Source organism: Pseudophryne corroboree, chromosome 10, assembly GCF_028390025.1.
Source record: "Pseudophryne corroboree isolate aPseCor3 chromosome 10, aPseCor3.hap2, whole genome shotgun sequence".
Lineage (NCBI taxonomy): Eukaryota > Metazoa > Chordata > Amphibia > Anura > Myobatrachidae > Pseudophryne > Pseudophryne corroboree.
This window is the reverse complement of record NC_086453.1, coordinates 225500052-225509672: the sequence shown is the minus strand read 5'-3', so window position 1 is coordinate 225509672 and position 9621 is coordinate 225500052. Positions and strand designations below refer to the sequence as shown.

At 51.8% G+C, this 9621-nt stretch overlaps 1 long non-coding RNA gene across 1 annotated transcript; it reads right to left on the bottom strand.

Annotated features, from left to right (window-relative positions):
• Positions 1–322: 322 nt before the first annotated feature.
• Positions 323–6681, bottom strand: LOC134965445 (uncharacterized). Its single transcript, XR_010188364.1, has 2 exons — positions 6113–6681; positions 323–700 (listed from the first exon to the last, which is right to left on the bottom strand). It is a non-coding gene; the product is annotated as an uncharacterized LOC134965445 (long non-coding RNA).
• Positions 6682–9621: the final 2940 nt, after the last annotated feature.

Sequence of the window (9621 nt, the reverse complement as noted above, 5' to 3'; positions counted from 1 at the left end):
AAATACGGAAAAATCCGATATCCAAAATACCTCTGGTCCCAAGCATTTTGGATAAGGGATACTCAACCTGTAAAATGTATTTAAGCCCCTACTAAGGTGGATAAGATCTTAGTGCATACGTACAGTATGTACAGATCTTCCACTAAACAGCAAAGCAAATAATAATAGAAACCACTTCTTTATGATGATTGCTTTTTCCAGATATCTTTCACACAAACTAAATCAGATCTTTTAGGACATAAAACATGTGATCAGTAAATCATGGCACACTATTTCATTCTGGCAATGTTTTGGGCAAAGCAGGGAAGGCAATACACACTGGTACCATCAGGTATAATGGGGTGCCTGAACCAGAATTTTAATTGGATCCTGTTAGTTCCATTTCATATTGCTGAATAATTAAGGCCCCAAATCTTTCCTGTCCTGGTTCTATTTGGTTCTAACCAAAATCCTTGTTGTACTTTACCATATTGCATGCCAGTGCCCACAAATAACAACAAAGGGTTACAGCCAGTGCCATCACGTTGATAGGGGCCTAGGAGAGAATCTTTGGCGAGACCAGTGGTGACCTCCGAAACATTTCTCTGTGTGATGGACAAGCAGCTGCAGGTTGGTGAGGAAATGTTCCCTGACACATAATCCATAAGTGTCACCGCCGTTATCCACACATGGCTACTCATGGGGACATCTGGACAATCCCCTAGAGGAGGGGATAAACACACTGGGTAATTATAATGACATCTCAGATAGCTTACAAAAAAAACTAGTGCCAATAATTCTACCCCAACAGCATTGACACTTTCTTGCTACAGTCTCACCATTTAATCTCTTCCCTCCCAGTTTATCTTAAACTGCTCTTATTTTGACACAATTTTATTATACAAGACCATGAGCAGGCTGTGGGATAACTGTTGTCCACCTATCAGTCCAGGCTTGTTTCTGTGTCCCTTGTGTGATATGCTGGCCATACACTAGGACGACAGCATCCATGTCACAATTTCCCTTCAACTCCCCTGGGAGCTCTGGACACACAATGTGCATACGATGAAGCGCACAATCTATGGAGCGATTGTATGCCTCACATAAAGCACGTGATCACCTTGAAAAAAATGCCACTCAAAATGACGCTGATCGAATGTTCCATGGAACGATGCATTATTTCTGCATTAAACATGGTACGATGTGCATACGATTACGACGGATACTACGGGCTGCACGTATGATCAGAGGATGCGACAATGCATCGTAATCATACTCAAAACATGCACGATAGGGAGGCCAATCCCGGGCCGTTTTTTCAATCCCGGGATTCGGGATTGAAAAACGGTCAATCCCGGGATTGCAGTAGGGATCAGAGAAAGTTGTAGGGAGCAGCGCTGGAGGGAGGGTGTAGGTAGAGGTGCGGGAAGTAGGGAGGGTGCAGGCAGCGGTGCGGGAGGTAGGGAGGGTGTAGGTAGCGGTGCGGGAGGTAGGGAGGGTGTAGGTAGCGGTGCGGGAGGAAGGAAGAGTGTAGGTAGTGGTGCAGAACTCAGGAGGGAGGGTGTAGGTCGCGGCAGGGAGGGTTGGTAGCGGCGCGGGAGGGAGGAAGGCTGTATAGGGAGCACTGACTGCACGGAGGGAGAGAGGGTGGGTGTAAGTAATAGTACTTACTATTAGACGGGCGGCAACCATTAACACACTGAACGCGGCGGCATTTCAAATGAAGCGCCGGCCGCCAGCCAACCAGAGCTGGCGGATCGGCAGCCAATCAGGGAAGCGGCCGCAGCAGTCGCTCCTGATTGGCTGCCGCTGCACCTTCCCTGATTGGCTGCCGGTCCGCCAGCTCTGATTGGCTGGCGGCCGGCGCTACATTTGAAATGCCGCCGCGTTCAACTTGTTCATGGCTGCCGCCCGCCTAATATTAGTAGGTACTATTACTTAGACAACCACCCTCCCGCCGCCGCGCATGCGCAGTATAATCCCGTGAATCCCGGGATTGGATGTTCCAATCCCGGGATTCAAATCCCGGCATTTTTGGGCCCAAATCCCAGGATCCCGCCGATCCCGGGATTGGCCTCCCTAATGCACGATGTGCACGCAATGCATCGAACGACGCGTCAAAATCATACATTCGTACACGATATTGTCCTAGTGCATAAATTCTCAAACTTGGGGGTCATTCCGATTTGATCGCTCGCTAGCAACTTTTTGCAGCGCTGCGATCAGATTGTCGCCGCCTATGGGGGAGTGTATTTTTTCGCTTTGCAAGTGTGCTAATGCTTTTGCAGCCGACGGCACAAAAAAGTTTTTTGCTGTTTCTGAGTAGCTCTGGACTTACTCAGCCGCTGCGATCACTTCAGTCTTTTTGGTCCCGGAATTGACGTCAGACACCCGCCCTGCAAACGCTTGGACACGCCTGCGTTTTTTCAAATACTCCCAGAAAACGGTCAGTTGTCACCCACAAATGCCCTCTTTCTGTCAATCACCTTGCGATCGGTTGTGCGAATGGATTCTTCTTTAAATCCATCGCCCAGTACCGATCCTCTTTGTACCCGTACGATGCTCTCCTGCGCATTGCGGAGCATACACATGCGCAGTTTTGCATAGATTTAACCTGATTGCAGCGCTGCAAAAAGTTGCTAGCGAGCGATCAACTCGGAATGACCCCTTTGGTCCTCAGGACCCCACACAGTGCATGTTGTGCAGGTAGCCCAGCAGGTGCACAGGTGTATTAATTGCTCACGGACACATTTTAAAAGGTCCACAGGTGGAGCTAATTATTTCACCTGTGATTCTGTGAGGAGACCTGCAAAACATGCACTGTGTGGGGTCCTGAGGACAGAGTTTGAGAACCTGTGTCCTAGTGTATTGGCCAGCTAACATTGCATACCTCCCAACATGACCCTTTCCAGGAGGGACAGAATGCTCTGCTCCTGGACTTCCCTCTTAATTTATGATTGCCATCACCTGTGCTGAAACGGCTTTCTTATCCATTAACCTGTTCAACACAGGTGCCTGCAATCATAAATTAAGAGAAAAGTCCAGAAGCAGAGTATTTTGTCCCTCCTGGAGAGGGTCATGTTGGGAGGTATGATATTGTAAGTACATTAGCGGAAATGTAAATTATGCCAGTAGGCTGCTTATAGGAGAGACTAGAAAGAATACTTTTAGGATAATAGTTCCAACTAAAACCTGTAAAAATGTTGTGAAAAACCATGTAAATTACCTCACAGTATAAGAGAGGGCTAAAGATGGGTGAGATATCTGATCAGGATGCGTTTAATTTGCTGGCTGTCGGGATCCTGGCGGTCAGGATACCGACACCGGAATCCCGATAGCCGGCAATGCCGCTGGCCGGAATCTCGGTGCAACGGGGCTATTTGTACTCATGGGTTGTCCACGATACCCACAGAGTGGGAACAGATCCTGTGGCGAGCGCAGCAAGCCTGCAAGGGGACTTTTAGTGATCGCCCTGCTGCTGGTATTCTAGTGGGCGGGATGCCGCTGTCAGGATATGGCAGTCGGCATCCCGTCCGCCGGTAAAGCATACTGAATCTATCTGGTCATATGCCATCTCCATGAATTTCAGGGGTTTCCAGAGGAAAACTTAATTCACATTGTTCCCTGGATTTTGTTTTGCTTTGTGTTCTTATGGTTGGTACCAGGTACAGAGCATGCATGTGGCATCTAGTGGGCACTGAGATCTGGCAGCATTGGAGTCCCAGGAAATGGGAGTCTGGGGGCGGGCTAAATGGGGATTGACAGGTTGAGCTGTGTGGTAGCTGCTGCTGATTCCTGATTTTCCAAAGCACAAAACGTTTTCAGCATACAAAACATATAAGGCTAAATGTAATAGGGTGCGATTTCAGAAAACATGCGATTTTTACCACAAATTTGCACGTTTTCTGTTAATCGCAAACGTAATTTTGAACATATACCAAAAATTGCATCCAGATGTTTTCCCATTGAAAACAATGAAAATCGCAAATGTAATAGGATGAGATTTTTTCACTTGCACACAAAACCTTACCAGAATAATAGACCAGGTTTAGGCTGGTGATTTTTGGTGAAACATGCACAGATCAGTGAGATCCATGCATGCTTCTGTATGGAACAGTAAAGAAAGTGTAAAAAAAAAAAAATTACGTGTAGGCCCCCCCCAAAAGCATAACCAGCCTCGGGCTCGTTGAGCCGGTCCTGGTTACAAAGATACGGGGGGGAATTGTCTGGGGTTCCCCGTATTCAAGCAACCAGCACCGGGCTCTTGGACTGGTCCTGGTTCCAAAAATATGGGGGACAAAAGAAGTAGGGTTCCCCCGTATTTTTAAAACCAGCACTGGGCTCCTCTAGCCAGAGAGGTGATGCTGCAGCCGGGGGACACTTTTATACAGGTCCCTGCGGCCGCAGCATCACTCCACCCAACTAGTCACCCCTGGCTGTGGTTCCCTGGGGGAGTGGGGACCCCTTAAATCAAGGTGTCTCTCCCCCTCCCTACCCCACAGGCACCCAAGGGCCAGGGGTGAAGCCCGAGGCTGTCCCCCCCATCCCTGGCCAGAATTGTGTAAAAAAATAATATAAGAGAATATTGTCTTTTGGTGTGGAACTACAAGTCCCAGCAAGCCTCCCCCGCTTGCTGGTACTTTGAGAACCACAAGTACCAGCATGCGGGGAATTAATGGGCGCGCTGGTACCTGTAGTTCTACAACAAAATAAATACCCAAATAAAAACACAACACACCTTGACAGTAAAAATTCATTAAAACACACTTACACACTCATACATACTTACCTACATCCCATGCTGCCATTCACGTCCCCTTCTCCAGTAGAAACCAATCGTGTACCTGTAAAAAAATATATATACAGTATATACAGTATATATACTTACAAACAATCCAGTGAAGGCTCTGTCCTCTTCTTTCCATGTAGCATCCACAGGTTTAAAAAATAATAATAAAGCCAAAAAACCTGATCCAGTGAACTAAAGGGGTTCCATGTTTACACATGGAACCCCTTTCCCCCGAATGCCGGACCCCTCGTGACTCCTGTCACTAGAGGACCCGGTAGACAATCAGGGAGCGCCACGTCATAGTGCTCTCCTGATTGGCTGTGCGCTCCTGGCCTGTCAATCAGGCGGAGCGCAGCAGCTAGAATGGAGGATTGCAGTCCTCCATTCTAGCCTATGATGGGAAAATTGCAGTCTTCGGCTAACCACGAGGTTAAGTGGGGTCACTCTTGTGGGTGACAGCCTCGGCTTCACCCCTGGCCCTTGGGTACCTGGAGGGTGGGGACCCCTTGATTTAAGGGATCCCCACTCCCCCAGGGAACTCCAGCCAGGGGTGATGCTGCAGCCGCAGGGACCTGTATAAAAGTGTCCACCGGGTGTGGCACCACCTCTCTGGCTAGTGGAGCCCGGTGCTGGTTTTAAAAATACGGTGGAACCCTACTTCTTTTGTCCCCCGTATTTTTGGAACCAGGACCGGTCCAAGAGCCCGATGCTGGTTGCTTAAATACGGAGAACCCCAGTCACATTGTTCCCCGTATTTTTGGAACCAGGACCGGCTCAAAGATATGGTTATGCTTTTGAGGAGGACCTGCATGTAGTTTTCTTGTACATTTTTAACACTTTCTTTACTGTTCCATACAGAAGCATGCACGGATCTCACTGATCTGTGCATGCTTCTGACTAAGTAATAACAACATGACCTAAAATCCGCATGTTTTTATTACTAAAAATCGCATGTTTCCTTTACTAAAAACTGCAAATAATCGCATGCAAATTCCATTTTAACTTTAAAATTCGCACCCTATGACATCTGCGATTTTTTAGTAAAAAAATCGCAAATAACAAACATTCGATTTGGTGCGATTTTTTTGGACACCTAAAAAATCGCACCCTGTTAAATCTAGCCTCTAGTCTTCCATGTATGTAAGCAACAGGTGCACTTGAAAAGCAACTGAAGTTTGGATGGAGGTGGTCGCTACAAGTTGTATAGAGTGGCAGTTAGTACGACCCATCCCCATATAGTGACATCCATGGTCTTTTAGAAAAAACATGACATTAATACATACTTTAGCTGTGTTTCCACATATGGAGCACTGTTAGTGAGCACAGGGATTTTGCTTCACTTACATTTGGGTTTGACCTTAGTATGGATCGCTCTTGTCCACGTCGTACTGCAAATGTTATTTATTATGCAGCATTTAAAGTTTTCCAGCAGTTTGGAAAACTCCCTCTCCCGAGGTCTGCGTTCCAGCTGTGCTGCTGCGGTGTTATTCCTTCACTTCTTGCCCTGGTTTTGATATTTTCAGAAGCAGTCTCAAAGGCCCTATATTCATGTCAGTGCCTCTACCCCTTCAGCACACTCCTGCCCTTTGTGGATAGAGATCCCCCCACCCCCCAATTTTCTGTTTCCCATTTGCCTTTCGTTCTTCCTTATGGGATGTGTTATGCTTCCTACGCTTTGTTCCTCCTCTCATTGCTGCTGTCTCTTTCCATTCCTCTCCCCACTCTCTGCTCTACTGAGGGCCCAGGTTTCCCTTGGCTCGCCTGCCTTCCATCTGTAGACTGTCCTGACACTGACAGATGGTGCCTGTCACTCCTAGCTCCCGTCTCCCTCCCAGCACAGCTCAGAGCTGCCCCTGATGGCTGCCTCCTGGCACAGAGCAGAGCGGCTGACAGAGGAGGGGGTCTCCGGGGAAGGTGCTGGCAGGAGGAGGTGTTTAGAAGCGGCGGAGGGAGGGAGAAAGGGCTCCGTCATATTTAATTAGCAGAGAGATTAACGCAAACCCCCTAAGGCTGCGGATGTCCTGTGCCAGGAGCTGTGCTGTGCTCTGCAGCAGGGTATTAAAATCCTTTCCAAGCAGAACTGAAGCTGCATAGGATTCAGTTAAATAGCAGTAACGCTGCCGTATATCTGACACTCAACACCCTTGATTCCAGTGGGATGGGAATTGTAATAGCGTGGCCTTTTCTGCACTAATGATTTGGTTGGAACACAAATTAAACGAGAGTAAGGAGATTACGTTCCTTAAAGACAGTCTGCATGTGAAGGGGATTGCAACCTTCCCCTCCACGGAGCGACGGGCGGCGGAGCGACGAGCGGCGACGCGGCGGGCGGTTTCCAGTCTGGAGGGGCTTGCATCCGAAAGGATTCAAGCCCCTCCAATCCCAGCGGCGCATTTCAAACGGCGCGCCAAGCGCGAGCCAATCAGGGCTCGCGCCTTGGCCGCCACTCAGAGCTCGCCGCGGCGAGCCAATCGGGGCTCGCCGCGTCATAGCTCCGCCCGCTCCCGGCGCCATATAAGAGGCGCTGCGGAGCGGGAACAGTCAGTCGGACGGCGGACGGGAACAGAAGAGGAAGAAGAGCTCCAGCGAAGAGAGACGGCGGCCGAGCAGCGGAAGAAGACGTCGGCGGAGCAGAAGACATCGGCAGTGCGGAAGAAGACGTCGGCGGAGTCACGCAGGAAGACAGAAGACGGCGACCAGCGGCGGAAGTCCGGCGGAGAGTGCTGCAGCGTGTGGAGAGCAAAAGAGCTAACGAAGCTCCCCGCTGCAGCCTCTCCCTCCGCGACAGGTAGGCGGCCTTGGGCCACCTCTACCTACCTATAATCCTCCCTAGAGCACCAGGGACAGGCACTAGGCCTGCGGGCAGAGTCAGGCCCTGTCGGCCTGTGCGCACGTTAGGCAGGTTCCGGCCTGTGCCCACTCCAGGCCTCCGGCCTGTGCCCACTCCAGGCCTCCGGCCTGTGCCCACTCCAGGCCTCCGGCCTGTGCCCACTCCAGGCCTCCGGCCTGTGCCCACTCCAGGCCTCCGGCCTGTGCCCACCCCAGGCCTCCGGCCTGTGCCCACCCCAGGCTTCGGCCTGTGCCCTCACTCCAGGCTTCGGCCTGTGCCCTCACTCCAGGCTTCGGCCTGTGCCCTCACTCCAGGCTTCGGCCTGTGCCCTCACCCAGGTCACCGGCCTGCGCCCCTCATTCAGGCTCCTGCCTGCGCCCCTCCGGCTGGAAGTGGGCTGTGTAGCAGCTCTTGAGGGGTCAGTGGCTGTTGTTTGAAGCAGACCGGCCCCACGCGGTGTATGACCCAGGGGATTGGAAGTGTGGAGTAACGTTCCCGTCCCACACGTCGCCATCCCCCGGTCATCGGAAGTGGGCCACCGTCTGTTCCAGACCCCCGTCCTTCATTGTGAGCCAAAGGCACCGGCTGGTGTCCAACATCCGGAAGGTAGGACTGGTAAATCGGGGTATACTGTTAGGCCGGGGAATTGTTCCACTGACTTGCCGGGTAGTGAACGTGTTAATTGGTCCAGTCTCCGTTTGATTGGGGTAGAACCAGTAGCCTCCAGTTGTTTAAGTTAGTTTGTTAGGCAGGCGTAGTTGGCTGTATCGTTGTTAGCCGTAGAGTAGCCTGCAGGTAGGGAGGTTGTTCTTCTTGTCCCAACAGGAGCGGAGAGGTGCGACAATCAAGGTGACCCGCAAGTTGGAAGTGAGTATCACCCTGTGTCTGTCTGTCTGTCATCCCCCCTGTATACCGGTCCGGAGGGTTTGCTCGCGGACGCGAGGACCCCCCTCTCACCACACAACGTGCGAGAGTGCGAGTGTGTGAGAATTGGGTAGCTGAGGCCTATTGGCCAGTGATGACCTTCCGCCCAGCCGGTGAAGGTCGCGGCTACCCCTGACGTGTCCCGTACTCTAGGCGGAGGTCGGGCGTACGTCTCAACCGACATATTCCTCTCTTTCCAGACCCCCGTCGTCCGCGGTGAGGTGGTGTCCGCCCCGAGGAGTGGTCTCGAGAGTGAAGCCTCTGACGCGTCTGGATATCGTCTGTGGCGGCGTTGCACAGGTGGGTGGAGTGACGACACCTGCACAGCAGCAGGCGGTACATCCTTGTTAGCCGCTCACAATTGGCGTAGTCGGCAGGATGGACGGAGATCAGTCACCACCCACAGCCGAGAAGCCGTGGACAGATGCGCCGAAACTACCCACTCGGAGAGGCTCGACTGCCAGCTCCACTGATGTGGTACCGAGGGGAACGGACGACGAGCGACGAAGGTCATCGCGTCGACTCAACGTCGGACCAGCCCTCGCCCACCTACCCCGTTACGACGGTCGCAACATGACCTTAGAGGACTGGAAGGCCCGACTAGAGGCGACGTTTCTCATCTATCGGGTGCCCGACGACCTGCAGGTGCCCCTCGCCCTGAATTCTCTGGAAGGCGAGGCTCGTCGGACGATTCTCTTGCGGCCCGACGATGAACGCGATGAGCTGGAGGAGATCTATAATATCCTGGGGGATATTTATGGGGACACCTCCTCGGCGGGGACCCTCCGGCAGCGTCTGTTTGGCCGGTTCCAGAGGGAGGATGAGTCCATCCCCCAGTATGCAAACACGCTCCAGGAGATGATGGGAGAAGTACGTCGGAAAGACCCCGATGGGTTTGGGGCGCTCACCAACACCAGCCAGATATTGCGGGATCAGTTCGCCATGGGACTCCGGAACGTGCCCCTGAGGCAGGTGATGCTGGATAAGATATCCCAGGATGACACCCTGACCTTCCATCAGGTGGAGATCGACGCCGTAGCCAGGGACCGCAATGCCAATTACGGGCCACACGCCGTTTTCCCCCAGTGGGTGCAGCCGA